Source organism: Triturus cristatus, chromosome 5_2, assembly GCF_964204655.1.
Source record: "Triturus cristatus chromosome 5_2, aTriCri1.1, whole genome shotgun sequence".
Classification (NCBI taxonomy): Eukaryota; Metazoa; Chordata; class Amphibia; order Caudata; family Salamandridae; genus Triturus; species Triturus cristatus.
The window spans coordinates 907,235,802-907,253,854 of record NC_140588.1 but is presented as its reverse complement, the minus strand read 5'-3'; the positions used below and the strand labels follow the sequence as shown (position 1 = coordinate 907,253,854).

The following is an 18,053-nucleotide window of genomic DNA, read 5'->3' as shown; positions in this document are numbered from 1 at the left end:
GTGGGGGGTGATTTCAATGCTGTCGGCTCTGGGCTGCTGGATAGGTACCCGCCCAGAGACACTGGGGGGGCTCAGAAGTGGCTTCCAGACTTTCTAGACACACTCGGCCTGGTAGACTGCTGGAGGCTCCGGCACCCCACACAGAAGCAATACACCTTCCACTCCGGGGCGCATGGTAGCCTCTCTAGGTATCTGAGGCCAGGCATATGGCGCGGGGCATATCGGATCATTCGCCAGTGTGGGTCCGGCTGGACGTCGGCCGCGAGGGAGGGGGCAGGGTTGCTCCTATTAACCCCTGGTACTTTTGTGACCTCAAGATGCGCGGTGCGCTGTTGAAGACAGTTGATAACTTTAAGGACAACCAGGGGTCCGTTGACTCGGCCGTGTCGTTGTGGGAAGCATTTAAGACCGTGCTGAGAGGAGAGGCCCTCTCCTTGGTAGTGGCAGCTAAGCGGCGGAGAGATGGCGAGGTTATGCAGGTTGAGGAGGAGATCGCGGCTTTAGAGGGGGCGCTAGAAGGGGAGGTTACAGAGGCCTCACTGCATGAACTGAGCTTGAAGCAAGCCGAATATAAGGACCTGGTGACGAATGCCGCCAAGACCCTCAGTAGGGAACAGCAGGGCCGTTTGTATGATGTTGGTGACAAGGCCGGGAAACTCCTAGCTTGGCTGGACAAAAAAGAACGGGTTAATAGAGTGGTGCCGGAGCTGACGAGAGAGGGGGGAGAGGTGGTTGTAGACCCGAGAGGATAGTACAGTGTTTCTCGGATTATTTCCGTATAGTTTATGCCTCAGTTTCGGATAGGCCGCCCGAGGATTCGCTTGACCTCCTGCGTGATATCGCTTTGCCCTGTCTTTCTGACGTAGATAGAGATGATCTTGATGGAGATATAACGGTCGATGAGGTGGCGGGTGCTATCCGGGCACTGAACTCGGGCAAGGCCTCGGGCCCTAATGGCTTGCCGATTGACCTGTATAAGCTGTTTCCGGATAGGGTTGCCCCTCACCTGCGCGCCATGTTTGTGGAGGCGCGGGGGAGTGGGACCCTCCCGTTGGATCAGCGACTGGCGACAATTGTTGTGATACACAAGGATGGTAAACCCCGAGATAAGTGTGCCTCCTATCGGCCTATATCACTCCTTAATGCTGAGCCGAAGATTCTGGCTAAAATTCTGGCGGGCCGCTTGGTCAGGGTGCTTGGAGACTTGATCCACCCGGATCAATCCGGTTTTATTCCGCACCGTAACACTGCGTTAAACCTTCGGCGCCTCCATGGTGTGATTGCCAGGGCGAGCACGCTGCGAGAACCAGCTATTGTGGCGTCTCTTGATGCCACGATGGCGTTTGATACCGTGGAATGGGCATATTTGTGGGCTGTGCTTGCCAAGTTCGGCTTTGGCCCTGGTTTTGTGAGCTGGGTGAGGTTGCTGTATGAGGGTCCCCTTGCGAGTGTTGTGGTAAATGGGCGGGCGTCGACTCCGTTTCAGCTCGGGAGGGGCACTCGGCAGGGTTGCCCCCTGTCGCCTTTGTTGTTCGCCCTCGCCCCGCTGGCGGCGTGGATACGCTGGCACCCGGATATACGTGGACTTAGATGGTCACCCGAGCACGAGGACCGCATCTCGCTATATGCCGATGACATCCTGTTATATCTCGCCTCGCCCAAGAACTCGCTTATAGTGGTCTGTGACGTTCTGACGTCTTTTGGTAGGAACTCGGGTCTCGTCATCAATTGGAGTAAATCGTATCTATATGTTCTGAGTGGCGAGGTTCCACCGGTCCCGCGAACTTGCTCGATCCAGATCGCTCAGCAGGGCTTTGTGTACCTGGGGATTTTTATCTCCACGGATTCCACTTTGCGATATGAGAGGAACCTGCTCCCCCCCCGGCGCGTCTGCGCCGGGATGTTGAGGGCTGGCGGAGGCTGCCGCTCTCCCTCGTCGGGCGAGCCGCCTTGTTCAAAATGATGTCTCTTCCCCGGTTCCTCTACGCATTGCAGAATACTCTAGATTGGGTACCGGCCAGTTACTTTCGGGAGGTCGAAAGCATCCAGCGATCGTTGTTGTGGGATGGGCGGCCGCGAATAGCGATTGCTAAGTTGACGCTTCCATGGTACGACGGGGGTATCGCGCTTCCAGACATTCGACGCTATTATTGGGCCACCCAGTTGAGCGCGATTAATCATGGTCTCTATGGCCCGGCCCTCAGCCCCGGTTACGCCATGGACAGATGGTTGCTGCGCGGCGGTAATTATCATAGAGCGTTGTACTCGCGGTCCCTTGACTCGTCCCTCACGGGGCCCACTGGGGTGGCGGTGCGTGTGTGGAAGTTGGCGACTGACTCGCTGGGCTGGAAGGATAGGCTCACCCTTGCTACCCTGTTGTTTGAATCTGAAAAATTGGGTAGGCTTTGGCATACGAAAGGTTTTGATAAATGGGACTTGATCGGTATTTCCAGGGTTGGAGATGTGCTGATTAAGGGGAGGGTGAAGTCCTTTGAAGAGTTGCAGAAGGAGTATGAGTTGGGGACAACCGAATTCTTTCGCTACGCTCAGGTGCGTCATGCCCTGCGGTCAGTCCTCGTAGAAGGTGAGAAGGTGCCTGAGTCCTCTCCTTTGGAGGACCGGATCCTCGATGGCCATATGCCAGAGAGCACGATCTCTCTCATCTACAAGAAATTGATAAATGTTCGGGCGGATATGCTGTTGGGGCTGCGGGACCAGTGGACTAGGGACGGACTAGAGCTGGATGACGAGGATTGGCAGTCGGCTGTTTCCTCTCCTAAGGAGGTCGCGATCCCATCACGTCGGAGGCTGGTGCAGCTCAAAATACTCCATCGAGTTTATGTGACGGGGCCAAGGCTGGTTCATATGGGATTCTCTGAGGAAGGCTTATGTAGGAGGGGCTGTGGTATGGTGGGTACTTTCCTGCATATCATTTGGGAATGTGGTGTCATCATGGAATTTTGGAGGAGAGTCCATGCAGTGATGGGGGAGGTGACTGGCATTGTTATGCAGCCGGAGGCGCGGTGTTGTCTCCTGAATGTTTGGGGGCCCACTGATCACGATGAGGCACAGACCCAGTGGGTGACTCTGGGTAACATGGTGGCTAAGAGAGACATCGCGCGCTTGTGGGGCTCCGTGGGGCCCCCAACATTGACTGCGTGGAAGGAAAATATGGACTGGAGTATGCTCAGGGAAAAGACAGTATATTGCGCTAGAGGGCGCCCTCGGAAGTGGCATGCCATCTGGGGGCGGTGGAACCAATACAGAGGGGGCATATGTCTTGCCCCTGATCTGGATCCCCCCCGAGGAACAGCTTTCTTCTTAACATTCTTTCCAGCTCTGTATATAGATGTGATTGTTAGTTGACTTCTTGGGCCTCTGCTTTTCCCCCTTTTTCCTCTTATCATACTACTGTGACTGTTAGACGACGGGGGGTCCGATCTCCCCTGAGGGGCAATCACCATGGGCATTCAGTGTTTCCGCCTTGCTGGGGTTTGTTTTGTGTTTATTTAAAAATGAAACCTTTTCGCTGCTCCTTTACTGCACTGTGGACGCTTCTTTGTTCTGCTCTCCTAAAGCTGCCGAACCTCCGGGTTGTCGGCTGAATAGCTGTGTCCATGTTTTTGAAGAAATAAAGGTTTAAAAAAAAAAAAAAAAAGTGATTCACTAATGGGGGGTGGGGGTAACTACCGTGCCCGAGTAGAGACCTCTTGTATGTTACCTGCAATTAAACTAAACAGAACACCAGCACCCCACATACACTGGACAGCACCCATTTACACAACACATGGTACCAGCATATCACCACAGTCAGCTCCCAAGCATCAGCCAGGTCATACTGTGTCTGTTCATTGATCCCAAATACGTAAGTGCAGATAGGCTTTACTTGTCCCAAGAAGTAGCCCCCCCCCCACCCCCGAGAAAGCAAAATGCTTTATTCACCTCTACAGGTGAAGGGCCAAGATCCAACCCAATATGCAAGAACCACACAGGGTAGTTATAAACCTGACCCAATAGGACACCATCCCAACAGCGCTATACATCCTTACTAAGATTACTGATATTCAAACCAAACTAGAGAGGACGCGTAGGAAGGGTATCATAGGGGAAGATATCACTTGGCCCCGAGATTTCCCGAGAAGAGAATTTTGGAAATAGCAAAACCCCCAACTTAGTGCACAACCACATCCGGCTATAGCATCCATATGATGACCAAGAGTGGCGCTTAGTGTATTTGGGCAGTCTTCTGAAACAAGTTGTCTCCCAACATGGAATTCTCATGTAGGGCCGTTCAACTCTGGTATAGACAGGGGAATGGGTCGCATGGGGAGGGTTGAATAGAAGTATGACTACACCATGTCAAGAAATCTGGGACACCAAGATGGGTAGATATACTTGGCTATAAGGAAAAGGCCACCCCTGATTGTACAGAAACTTATTCCAAAAAACAGGAAGAGGGAAGAGAAGCAGAGAATAATTCAGCTTCCTGAGCCAGTACTTAAGTAATCAAAAACAATAAATCACTTCGGGTGTTGTCTCTTGGAAATTTTCTAAGGACCATCCTTTTCGAGAAAGAAAAGAGGTGGGTGTACCGCTTGGGAACTTATAACCAAGGACTAAACGGCATTATCCAATGGTTATCATTCCAGCAATGAACGTATGCAATGAATCACCAAGGGCACGAAAGAACGAAAGTCACCTGTGAATAAAGAACAATGTGTGTGATTAAGTACATTAATAAACTTTTCAATGAACAAATCGGGATCCTTTTTGGGTGCGCCATTGCATCTCATCCTCCACGATCCTGACAAATATAGTGCCTCACTACCAGTTCACAACCAAACTATATTTCCCATAAGGCAGTATTATTGGACATTTCCTCCCTCAAGTGGCTCTAAAACCTTCCACCAAAAAAATCCGCACTTTAACACTTCCTATATTAACATTAAGAGCTCTCTTGGTCCTTGCACAGATATCAAGGACGTTTGTGGTTGAGCACTATTAGCCATAGGAAATTCCGAACAATCAGACCACATGCTGGAGGGCAAACAACAAAGTCCCGCCCTACAAATCTACTTCCTGCACCAGGGCGAATAAGAGAGCGACAGCACGTCTTAAGAATCCCACATGGCAGAAATACAAGCCACATTGCCGGCCTCATGAAACTGAAATACTGCATAGATTCCAGGTAAAACTAACCAAATCTATTTTTCCTAAAGCTCTCTCACTTTCACTTTTTTCCTTTTAGGAGGTACACAAATGCACATTGGGTAATTTTACAGAAATCCGCTATACGTCAGCTTTTCTGCAGTTTTTCTCTTCTTTTAAAATCTGGAAGTTCACTCTGGCTTGTGATACTTTACGTCGACCGACAACAGGAAGCCAGCACTGCGAAACACATTACAACATCTAAAGCACATTAAGCAAGTAATAAAACTTTTTAACATTTGTTTCAATAACGTGTAAGCCTATGTATAGGTTTGCCTTTGCATCATAAGTAGCCTTTAACTCCTTCTTTACTTTCTCTTTGTCCTCCACAGCAATAGACCAAATTAAGGCCTATTCCCACATGTCCATACAGGTATTAAATACAACCTGATGCCCTCATAGGGTGAGCAAATCCACTCCCCCTTACATAGTACATACACAGCCCCTCAACATTTGAGATGGCTGGATCTTTTGGTCCTGAAGAAAGCCATCCGACTCTTTTGGGCAACAAAAGCCGAAACAGTTGCTCTGGACCTATAAAAATCTAATTAGGCACCGCCCACTTTTTTCACTCCCCTGCGAAAATACAAACTTCACAGGAGAGAAGATATTTTTAAGAATGTATTATTCCAATACTCTCCCCACTCACAACTGACACCAGACAGTTTCTCTCCTAGTGGAGGATAATGAACACCTGGAGAAGGGGACACTCAGGTGCTGAGTCCCTATGATGATTCATCCCACTTAATCAAATAAGCGGAGAACCAAGATATACCACTGCCGTGACAGTGTGGCTGAGGGTCCTCATCAGAAAATTTCCAAGAGACTTTGGAAAACGACCTAAGTGTATGGAAACTTACACTGCATTCCTTATATTTCAAAGGAAAAGGAATGCTTCCGATGGGCACGAACGCTAGCTGCTGAGTGATATAAGTGTCAGCAGCGGGTGGCAGCAGGGTGGAACCCGGTTTGCCAACTCCACAATGGCCGAGTGATACCATCTATCCTAGATATATAATGGGGCACCTGCACGCTGATGGTACTGCTGCACAAATGTTCGCAGTGCACCCTACCATAGTTCGAGGGACAGGTGGAGCAGCAACACAGGTGTGTTTCACTATCACAACACCGTGCATCCTGTCATAGTTCTGGGGATGGGTGGAGCAGCAACACAGGTGTGTTTCACTCACTATTACACTGCAGGTGCTCACAATATTGCAATCGTGTTCTCAGTGCTACAATTGTAGCACATGCACTAGTACATTTGTGGTGTATGTTAAAATAATGATGGTATAGCTTACAAGTCTAATTCACAAATTATCACAGCCCTAGTCAGTGGTGGAAGCGGGAGGGATCGGAGGGGCACACTTTAGGAAAACTGTCCACCTGTTTGTCAAAAGTCAACCGTTCATTTCTACAGCTGAAGTGCTTCGACTGAAGTATAAGGCAGGGTGTCTCTTATGCTGCGAAACAGAGGGAGGGGCAGGCAGCTAAGTGGCCTTCTTGCCTGGGCATTGCTGACTGAAAGAAATGTAAATGTGCACAACTGGCCAATCTGCATATGTGAAGGGAGCTGGGAACCTAGCATTGGCTTTAATTGATGGAATAACTTGAAGATGCCTGGTGACACACATGTATTCTTTTTGAGAGGTATTGTAAGGGACCTAGCTACCAGCTAAGCTGTAAAATGTGCTTTTAAAAGCGGGCTTTAAAAATAAATAAATAAACAAACCACTGCACTACATACTGCCTGCAAAATACCTATATTTTAGAAGCATGTTTGTAATTGTAATTTTTATCTTAAACATTTTGTACATTTTGTATCTATACTGTGTGTAATGCAAATTCAAAATAATGCCCTACATGTTTACAGTGCTTTCTGTCACAAACTGGGGCCTTGTAGCACTAAATATACACAAGTCCCTATTCTCCACCGCACCAACCAGGATTTGGTGCGGTGCCTTAACGAATAGAGGTTTCATAACGTACAGTAGATCATTTCCCACTGATTCACTATGAATTTTCATTTCAGCTATGTGTTATTTGATACGTAGTTACCGGAAGGTGAAAGACACAGATGGGAGGAGGGAAGTTAGGCTGTACGTATTGCTGTATTATAGCCTAAATGCTTGTAAGGTCCTATTGGCTATGCCAATGCTTCTTTTAAATTGCTGGCAAGAGGGAGGACAGAAGGTAACACTGAGGGAAGGCGTGTTTGAAGCCCAACATGGACAATGGCCGCATCACAGTGCTTTAATTTGTTATGGAGGGTGGGTTGTGGCAAGGACAAGAGAATGGAGGGAGGACAGGTGGAAAGGCAACTCGATAAGTGTAGGATAAAGTAACAGGAACAACAGATAGGGCAACATACATCAGAGGGAAGCAGACAAGACGAAGAAGAAGGATGAATAAGAACACATGGTTCACGGCAGAAAAAGATGCACTCAGAGTGCTTAAATACAAAGAAAAACGTAGCACATAAAAATATGAGGAGTGGAATGACAAGTAATGATGCAGCCATGCTCCAAGAGAGGGATGGATGGATTCCTACAGCAGCAGACCAATAAGACATGAGCAAATGAGTGACAACGAAGCCAACAAAAGGTAAGCAATGGGTGGCCTCTAAGCCCGCTGTTAGAAAACAATATGTCGTGCAAGAGACAGCCCATGAGCTGATTTAAGGCCCTCTAGCTTGTTTAACCCCTTGGAGATATATATCTTTCAATAAAGTAGCCAAAGGGTTGGTGGGTTACCTGCAAAGCCTACTGAACTGAAGGGCGTAAGAAACTTCAGTGTGGTTCTCCTCATTGACCTTATTCTAAAATGAGACCTTAATTTGACCGCATTGACTGACCAACAACAATGGTACCATGCTTATTTTAGCACAAGGACATGCGGGAATTGTGAATTGTGCAGCGAGTTAATGCATATGCCTATGTACTGTATTGTTTTATTGAAAATACCAATAAATACATTTAAACATAAAAAGAGACCTTAGTCCAAAAAAAAAAAAAATCTTTGGGCGAATACACACAAATCAACACTCACAGTAGGAACCTTATATCACCACCACAAGGACAATATACATAGGAATCAAGAAGCCAAGTGATCAAATGACGCCCAAAAAGACAATACACAATTGTTTAGTACAGATTTATTCAATACATACAAAGTTGTTAGTTAAAAAGTACATATAGTTAAAAAGTACATATATTATGAAATAACAGTATCTATCTAGATTGATCATTAAAAAAATTAAAAACCTACAATTAAGGCATATCATTTACTTAAAAAAATTCACGAACATACACAATTATATTTCATACTAACCACAATCAACATCAAAATTGGGAGAGCAAGCCGGAAAATATTCCCTAGTCAAGGAAAGAACCACTAAATCCTAAATAGATCAATTGTGATTTCTTAAGAGATTCTCAAAAAAACTTTTTATGATCATAACAGTTGTCCACATAGATTTACAGTAGGCTTCCTTTGTCAATGCATCAACGCGTTTCAGTGGGCTCAGCTTATATTGTTCTAAAATGTCTGCGACTACACTACTATTAAAGCAAGTTTGAAATCTTATGACACATTACCTTAAATATTATGTCACCACTGATAAGAGCGTGGCTCGCTTCTGTTCCACATAAAACAAGCATTTGCAATGCATTAGGTCTCGCATTTACGCGAGTTTGAGCTATTGACATTGCAAATAACAATGCCTATTGGCATTGTCATTTACAATGCCAATAGCTTTAACTCGTGTAACTGCAAGACCTAATGCATTGCAAATGCTTGTGTTTCTCGGCGAACTAGCATTCACATGGAAATCTTTCCAGAGAGGCCATGGACTGCATGGGCCTGAAACTAGTTGGCGGTTTTACAGTAGCGAGAAACTGTGCGTGTTCTGTTCAGTATTAGGGCAAGTGGATGCATCAGAGAGGGTTCAGAAAGTTTAAAATACCTACAGTTCGTCAGAAACAACGGAAGTCTAGGGATGTACATCAGACTCGCAGTTACCAGTCTGTTCTAGAAACTGTTGGGCAGTGATGTTTTAAAAATCTGATTACGTAGACTCTCCTCCGTGTTCTGATCATTGAACTGAAACCTGCAATCCCCATAAAAACCCGGCAGCCAGGAATGGAATTGTTCTAGTGTCCGGTTTTTGTAATGGCCTGTAAAACTGGAGATTAACTTGTCTCCTGCTTCATCAGCCAGAGGCTTTAAAGTAGCGAGATAATCTTCTGAAGGTCGACTTCTGGCCGGCCTTTTAATGCTCCTCCGTGTCAAGTCCGACCTTTCCAGCTCGTGAAGAGACAGAGGGGGGTGGAGGGGTAGGTGGAGACATTCAGGCTGGCAAATGGTGAGCACTTCGCGGCCGCTTTGATGTTCTCAGTGGCCGCGCGGCTCACTGAGAACATCAAAGCGGCCGCGAAAAGATCACGCAGGCTGCCAAATGGTGCGCGCGCCCGGCGCACATGCACTGTATTTGGAGGCCTGCAAGCACTAGTTTGCACTTCCAAATCCCCCTGTTTCCAAAAGCTCTCGCGAGAGCAGCGCTAAAGCGCTGGCTCAGGCGAGACCTAAAAACTGTCATGGTCTGATCTGTGGTGCTATGAAGTATCCAATACCTATTAACAAAGGGAAACAATCCTCACTGTTCATACCCATGATAGATTAACTCTGTTATTGCCCTGATGTTTTAGGCATCAGTAAAGACATAAGTTTTAAGGTAGCTAATCAAAAGTTGTTAAACTTGCCTAAAACATCAGCACAATAACAGAGTTACTATATCATGGATATGAACAGGGAGGATTGTTTCCCTTTGTATTATTTAAGGTAATGTGTCATAACATTTCAAACTGGCTTTAATAGTAGTGTAGTCACAGACATTTTAGAACAATATAAGCCGAGCACCTTAGGCAATATCATTACAGATATCTGTAGAAGTGAGAGGAAGAAGAACTCTTCTCTTGGGACCAATTCTGGGGCTGACATAGTCCAACTTCGTGGTAACAATTTAGGTACTTACCAATCTGATACCATAGTGTCATTTGGGCGCTAGTGAGGAATTAATGTACATATGAGCTGTGTTGTGTTTGTGTATGAATGAGGACCTTTTTTGTTACCAGCATGTGGAAAATGCATGGGGATGGGGGAGGTGAAGGTTCAATGAATTTGCCTAAATTGTAATTTGCTATTTCCTTCACTTTGTTACAGAGGTTGGTTTAGAAACTGGGAGCGATTGTATGTTTTTCCTGATGAAGGTGATGGCCAAATTATAGTGCCCACCGAAACGTGTTCATGCACTGACAAGGGAAGCCTACTGTAAATCTATGTGGACACCTGTTATGATCATAAAAGATTTTTTAAAGAACCTCTTAAGAAATAATTGATCTATTTAGGATTTAGTGGTTCTTTACATGATTAGGGAATATTTTCCGGCTTGTTCTCCCAATTTTGATGTTGATTGTGGTTATTATGAAATATAATTGTGTATGTTCGTGAATTATTTTAAGTGAGTGATATGCCTTAACCCCTTCCATGCGGGGCGGATTCCCCCGCTGTGCTGAGCGCTGCTTGCGCGGGCGTGGTCATGACGGAACGGTTCCGTCATGAGCACAGCTCAACCGACGCTCATGACGGAACCGTTCCGTCATGAGCGTCGAAGGGGTTAATTGTGGGGTTTTATTTTTTTTTAATGATAAATCTAGATAGGTACTGTTATTTCATAATATATGTTCTTTTTAACTATATGTACTTTGTAACTAGTAACTTTGTAGGAATTGAATACATCTGTACTAAACAATTGTGTATTGTCTTTTTGGGCGTCATTTGATCACTTGGCTTTTGATTCCTATGTATACTGAGCTTGTGTTGGGGATATAAGGTTCCTACTGGGAGTGTTGATTTATGTGTGTATGCACCCAAAGGGTATTTTTATGACTACGGTCTGTTTTTGGTACCTTTCTCGTTTGGTATTTGGGTCCCTCTCTCTTATTTTGAGACTTACTCTAAAAAGCACCGAAGAACTATCAAGTCCATTTACAAACTCATAATTTATGGAGCATGGCTTTATTTAGGGGGTACCCAAGCTCCTTCGTTTGGTGTCATCTTTTGACTGCAGCATGAGCATGACACCTCCCTTCCAAGCGGTTTTCTTAAATGCTTAGCAGCTATTTCTCACGACAGTGTATTCCCGAGACCGCTTTGGTAAATTCAACCAAGAACATAACAGAACACTGGTTGACTTAGGTTTTCGATTCTGTATGTGTTTCTACACAGACACTAAATTAATTAATCAAATAGCATTTTCTTCGCATGAACAGTGCAATTCTATAGAAGTAATTTGTGCCCAAATTTCACAATTTTTGGGAGCAGCTTCTTAACATTAGGAAACCTAAAATAATTCAAAAGACATTGTCCAATACTGTGCACATCACGCTACAAGTGACACTTAGTAAGAACTTACACAAGAGTTTTGCTAGTCTTGTATGGATTAATTACAATACAAATTGATATTACCAACTACTGCCTACGATTATGTTTGTGGGAGGTTCTTTTTGACTTGCCTCTACATACCCTACGTCATTCTGCTATATGCGATAACAGTATTAAACCCTTTTACTCCACTGTCAATTCTAATCAACCTTTACATTTTAGACTATAGCCACTGACTATCACATTCTAGCTCCCTGTTCTAACTTTGTGAGATAACCCTGACCCAAATGTGTATATTTATACAATGAACGCATAACTCAACATACATATTATTGAAAACACATTGTAATTACTGAGAAGAAAATGTCACCTTCTACAATTTCTTAAGTTGTCTTCTATTCTTTGGTATAAGGTCCACTTTATAGGAACACCGAAATAAACAAGATTTGTATTAGTGGACAGATATCACAGTACCCAATGTCTGTAGGGCACAGTGTTTTTAAGACAAAGATGTAGCACTCTCGATGTCACTTAACCAGAATATATAGTTACATGGGTGGCTCTTACATCAGGAGGTGTGCACCTGTATCACAGGAGTATTATGCGTTCATTTTGAGAAAACTATGCTGATCAATATTCATACTGTCAGCTAACTACACAGAGATGCACTGGGGCGCAAATAGCTTGTAGTGGAAGAAAACAATACACAGGGTATAAACAATGTGAGCCAGCCATGCCACAATAATGGATATTAACCCGTCCATAGCGTTTTAAAAGAGGGCATATGACCTTTACATTTGAACCACACTTAAAACCACCCAATTACCATATATTTAACAATGACCTCATGGTTCACCGACGACCTCAAAGACTCGAAGAAATCCTGCCGCATCCTCGAGAAAGCCTGGCGCCACGAACAAACGACAGATAACCTGACAGCCCTCAAGAACGCCACCCGCAAACACCACCAGCTGATCCGCACCACCAAAAGGACATTGTTCAGCGAACGACTGGACAACAACTCCCATAACAGCAAGGAACTCTTCTGCATCATTAAAGAGCTCTCCAACCCCAGCGCCAGCAACAACGACATCACGCCATCGCAAGACCTCTGCAACTCACTCGCCACGTTCTTCTACCGCAAGATCCGATATACACGACAGCTTCGGCACCCAGACCACGCACCCAACCACCGAACCAACGCCCCCCACCACCACCCTCTGCGCCTGGACCCCCGTCAGCACGTAAGACACCACCCACGTGATGTACACTATCCACTCCGGCTCCCAAGCCGACCCCTGCCCCCACCACATCTTCAACAAAGCCGACTCCATCATCGCACCCCATCTCCGGAACATCATCAACAACTCCTTTGCGTCCGCCACCTTCCCAGAGGGCTGGAAGCATGCGGAGATCTGCGCCCTCCTGACGAAACCCACCGCGGACCTCAAGAACTTCCGCCCATCTCGCTTCTACCCTTCCCCGCTAAAGTCATCAAGAAGACCGTCAACAAACAACTGACCGCATTCCTCGAGACGAACGGCTCCCTCGACCCATCGCAGTCCGGATTCCGAGCCAACCACAGCACCGAGACCGCCCTCATCGCAGCCACCGACGACATCAGAACCCTGCTTGACAACGGGGAAACTACCGCACTCATCCTCCTCGACCTATCGGCCGCATTCGACACAGTCTGCCACCGCACCCTAACGACCCGCCTCCACCACGCCGGGATCCAAGGAAAGGCCCTGGACTGGATCTCCTCCTTCCTCTCCAACAGAACCCAGAGAGTCCGTCTCCCGCCCTTCCGCGCCGCAGCCACCAAGATCATCTGCGGCGTACCCCAAGGTTCCTCACTCAGCCCGACCCTGTTCAACGTCTACATGAGCCCCCTCGCAGCCATCGCACACAACCACGACCTCAACATCATCTCCTATGCTGACGACACCCAGCTGATCCTCTCCCTCACCAAAGACCCCGCCACCGCCAAATCCAGCCTCCAGGAAAGAATGAAAGACGTAGCAGAATGGATGAAGCTCAGCCGTTTGAAACTGAACTCAGACAAGACGGAGGTCCTCATCCTCGGACCATCCCCCTCCGCCTGGGACGACTCCTGGTGGCCCTCGGCACCGCCCTCAAACCCACGGACCACGCACGCAACCTGGGCTTCATCCTGGACTCCTCCCTCACGATGACCAAGCAAGTCAACGCCGTATCATCCTCCTGCTTCAACACCCTCTGCATGCTACCTCGACACAGCCACATCTCTGCCCACCTGAGAGACCTGCACTGGCTCCCCGTCAGCAAGAGGATCACGTTCAGGCTCCTCACCCACGCACACAAAGCTCTACACAACATGGGCCCCGAATACCTCAACAACCGCCTCACGTTCTACACACCCACCCGCTCCGCCAGCCTCGCCCTAGCCACCGTCCCTCGGATTCGGAGAACCACCACCGGAGGAATATCATTCTCCTACCTGCCGGCCAGGACGTGGAACTCTCTCCCCACTCACCTACGACTTACCAAGGACCATCTCTCCTTCAGGAAGCTCGTCAAGGCCTGGCTCTTCGAGCAGTAGCAGCTCCCCCCCAGCACCTTGAGACCCTCACGGGTGAGTAGCGTGCTCTATAAATGTTCATGATTGATTGATTGAGATAAAAAACGCTTTAATGCAAGACACTAGTTACTTAAATCACACATAACGTTCACTTTGCCAGCTCCAAAAGCGATGGGCATGCTGCTTTAACAGAAATACTTGCGATTTCTCTGTGAAATGTGTATGCATCTCTCAATGCTGAATAGTATTTACAATTGTTTAGGATATTGGTAAACAGATGAATTGCGTTGGTTCGGCCTTCACTTTGTCTTTGCTGGAGCCGGGGACAAGCTTCACACAACATTCCCTGGCGTCCAATAGCCATTCCGCTCCTGCCTTTCTTGAAACCCCCTTTCACACAACACAAGCCTGCGCTATGTTACAATCCTAAACCAGTACTCATTTCCAATTAAAAGAAATTGGAAGGTAAAAAGACTATCATCGCCCTGGTTTCAAACAAAAATAACTCCCTTCAAAAAGGTGTAAATCTGATGTCGCTTTGGTACAATAATCGTGTTTTCTACGAATTAAGCCCAGGTTACCAGATCACTAAATCCTAGGCTTTCCTTAGCAACATCTTCTACGGTTAAATTACTGGTTCAGATCTTTTAAAACAATGACACTGACATAAACAAGCTTGAAAACCTTGACCTGAAAAAGAAAACCCAGGACTTCAATGCGGTGGTGGCTAGGAGGCAGGGTGTCATAGGTAACTCTAACACAAACTAATTACAATTAAAAAGCGCACTACTGAAACCGACGAGCTCACTCAATGTCGAGCAAGACCGTTTTCAAGGGACGGGGTTAATGGGTTTGCCTTATAACGCCGCATGCAATAACTGATCGTGACAATTGCACTACTTATCTACTAAGCACAAAGCTGAGATTTCATCAGGCCATCCCGTGGGTGGACGGGCCTGATGAGCAGGCTGTGAGAGCCTCGGGTGAACAATGATGTACGCCCCCCGCCGGCCCGTCCTTATGGAGGCTCTGCGCACACTGAGGGCGGGCTGGGGTACAACGGATCAGAAGGTGGAGCCCAGTGAGCCGCCGCAATGGCAGGCCGCGACCTGCACTCCCGACATCTTGGAACACATGGCGGAAAGAAGGGCGGGGGAACCATTGTCAACACAAAAGCACACGGTGCCTGCTGTTTTGCGCCCCGAGCGGTCACTCTGGAGGTATTGCTTTGGGTCTAGCACCACTCTCGGGCTCCAGAGAACCCCAAAGGGTGACAGGTGAACAACTCATCTCGGGCGTCCCGTACTCACCCGGAAGCGGGCAGCGCTCTCGTATGAACGAGGAGGGTTAGACCGGACTCTTAAGCGGCCTGTTCGGAGGCCTGTTCCGGGCAACGCATCCTCTTCCACGCCGGTTCACACAGGCGTGGAGGAGGGGGCGTGATGCCCGCGAGAAGCCTCGCGCACACAAAGAGGTGCTGACGCCCGCGCGCTGCCTGCACCGGCGCGCGCCTCTTTCGCCGCTGCAGGAAGGAACCACGCACACCACCCTCACCGGGCTCGTTACCTGTGCTCTGAGCCGTTGTTCCTCGGTAGAAGCACGCAAGAGGCCCGTTCGCCTGCCACCTAGCACCGCCTTCTCCCGTTGCTGCTGCAGCTGCCGTTGGTTGGTACGTCAACGCACGGCCATAGCCTGCAGGGGGCGCGAGACGCTCTCCCGTACCGCACACCGGCTTCGACAAACATCGGCTGTGTTCGGCTTCTGCTTACAGTTAGCTTTTTTTTTGTTCAAATAGCTTTATTTAGATATCACAGAGAACAACATGCACGCGGTCATTTGGGAAAGACGCGCTTGCGCCTAGAGCTACGCACAAGGGATGCTGTTATGCACATGATGTTACCAGCAGCAATTTACAGGAAATATTTAACAACTCTCTACTACCACATATAAACCAGCTTTAAAGCACCTGTGTGCCTATCTTTTAACCTACATATTTTTAAATTTCAGAAAAGTTTGTTTTCCTTAGAAAGAGCAAGTATAACGAAATTACATGCGATGCAATGAACAAAATATCGCAACTAAAGACCAGTACTTCTCAGTGGGTTATTCCAATAATAGGTCGCGTATGGAAAGGTGATAATTCTCAGAGGTAGTTTGACAAACTTCATGCTCTGATCTAAGAGCTGCCATGTTTTCAAACTGATTATTTGGGATATTTCTATGATTTCAGTTAGAGTATGAGTGCCATTCCAGTGTCAAATGTGTGACACATTTTCACGAATACATGAAAACAATGAGTTTTAATTATGTTACTGCATCCAGACATTTTACAGGATGAACATATGGTGAAATCAATCCAGACCTCCTCAAGTTGTTAATGGTTCTTAGTTGCATCAGAGCCATAAGTAAACAAGCATTGGCATAGCCAATAGGTCTTGCCTTTGGGACCTTATAAGTGTTTAGCCCTGCAACAGTTGCATAACTAAATACTTATAAGGTCCAAAAAACGAGACCTATTGGCTATGCCAAGCGGCCGTGCGGCCGCGAAAGTGATCGCGATCACGATCACACATCAAAGCGGCCGCGAAAGTGAAAGTAATCGCAGTAAAGCACGTCGCGCATGCCCGCGCACATGCACTGTAGCTCTAGGCTGGCCTGGTAGCACTTTTTGGAGCCCTCACAAAAAGTCTCGCCAGACCAGCGCATGCGCTAGGTCAGGCGAGACCTAAAAACAGTAGGGGCTCCTCTTCTAAGGCGGAGGAGCGTCTACCCCACTGCTTTTAGAGCAGAGAAAGTTATTATTGTTTTATTTTTGGTTGCTGCGGTCGGGGCGGGGCTGGTGCACATGACTGCTTGGCCGTCCGTAAACGGCCGGTCAAGCAGTCATGCGCACTTTGCATGTTCCCTACAAGGCTTTAATGGACAGTCTGGTAGGGAATATGCACAGGCTCCCTCTCTTGCTCTGAGCACCGATCCACAGCGCTCAGACCAATCACAATGCTGCATTGCAGCGTTGTGATTGGCTCATGGAAGCCTGTGTGCTCGAGAGCTTCTGCAGCTTCTTCCAGGCTGGAGTCAGGAAGAGCAGAGAAGCGGAGGACCGATGCGGCCGGCGGAAAAACAGGGAAATGCGATAAAAAAAATATATATATTTTCAAACATCCCCACCTCCCTGTCGTTTCCCCCCGCCCCGCCACCCCCATTCCCTACTAGTCGCCACTGGTAAAAACAAAGATTTTGTTTTGACTAAATAGAATTGATAATGTTTCAATTCTGTCAATATTAAATATATTAAGTCTGTGGAAGAAGTAGTTGCCTTCGGAGTGCCTCAGATACTTGTGTTCTCCTCTTAACACCGCTTTCACCTGTAGTCTCTCTTGACATTTGCTTCCCAACATCTTTCTGGAATCCTATGTAAGCAAATCGAATGCGTCCTTTCTCTTAAACACTCTCCTTTAACTCTCTTTTTCTGCATGCACTTTCTTGCATCACCCCCTTCCCTGTTCTCTCTCTTTATCCTTCCCGTCCTGTAAATACGCATTTCCTTTTCTTGAATTTGGTGCTATTCCTATTTCGACAGCCGGTGGATGGTAATTACAATTGCAAATGAGAGACAATAGTTCTGTGTGCTCTTCCAAGAGGCTACAGTTCGAATGATCATGTAGTCAAATAATTTTATGGCCCAGTGATAGGCAATATGAGAAACTCTAACTGGCTTTAGAGAAAGTAAAGTAAACAACTTAGCTGAGCACAGGCCTGTTTCCTTAGCAATGAGAGACCTCTTCTCAAACTAGTCCGGACTCTTAACAACTGCTTGGGGCAACACATCAAGCTCTAGCTGCTG

General features: G+C 47.0%; 1 protein-coding gene across 12 annotated transcripts in view; it reads right to left on the bottom strand.

Annotated features, from left to right (window-relative positions):
* Positions 1–15,962, bottom strand: part of LOC146829409 (transcriptional regulator Kaiso-like) — a 326,544-nt gene extending 310,582 nt beyond the window's left edge. For 9 of the 12 annotated variants that reach the window (XM_085608093.1, XM_085608092.1, XM_085608085.1 and 6 more), the window contains exon 1: positions 15,776–15,962. The gene's annotated coding sequence lies outside the window, so the exon portion shown is untranslated. Of the gene's footprint in view, positions 1–15,519; positions 15,635–15,775 lie in introns of those variants that run through there. The other 3 variants (XM_085608086.1, XM_085608095.1, XM_085608091.1) reach the window with 3 other exon arrangements.
* Positions 15,963–18,053: the final 2,091 nt, after the last annotated feature.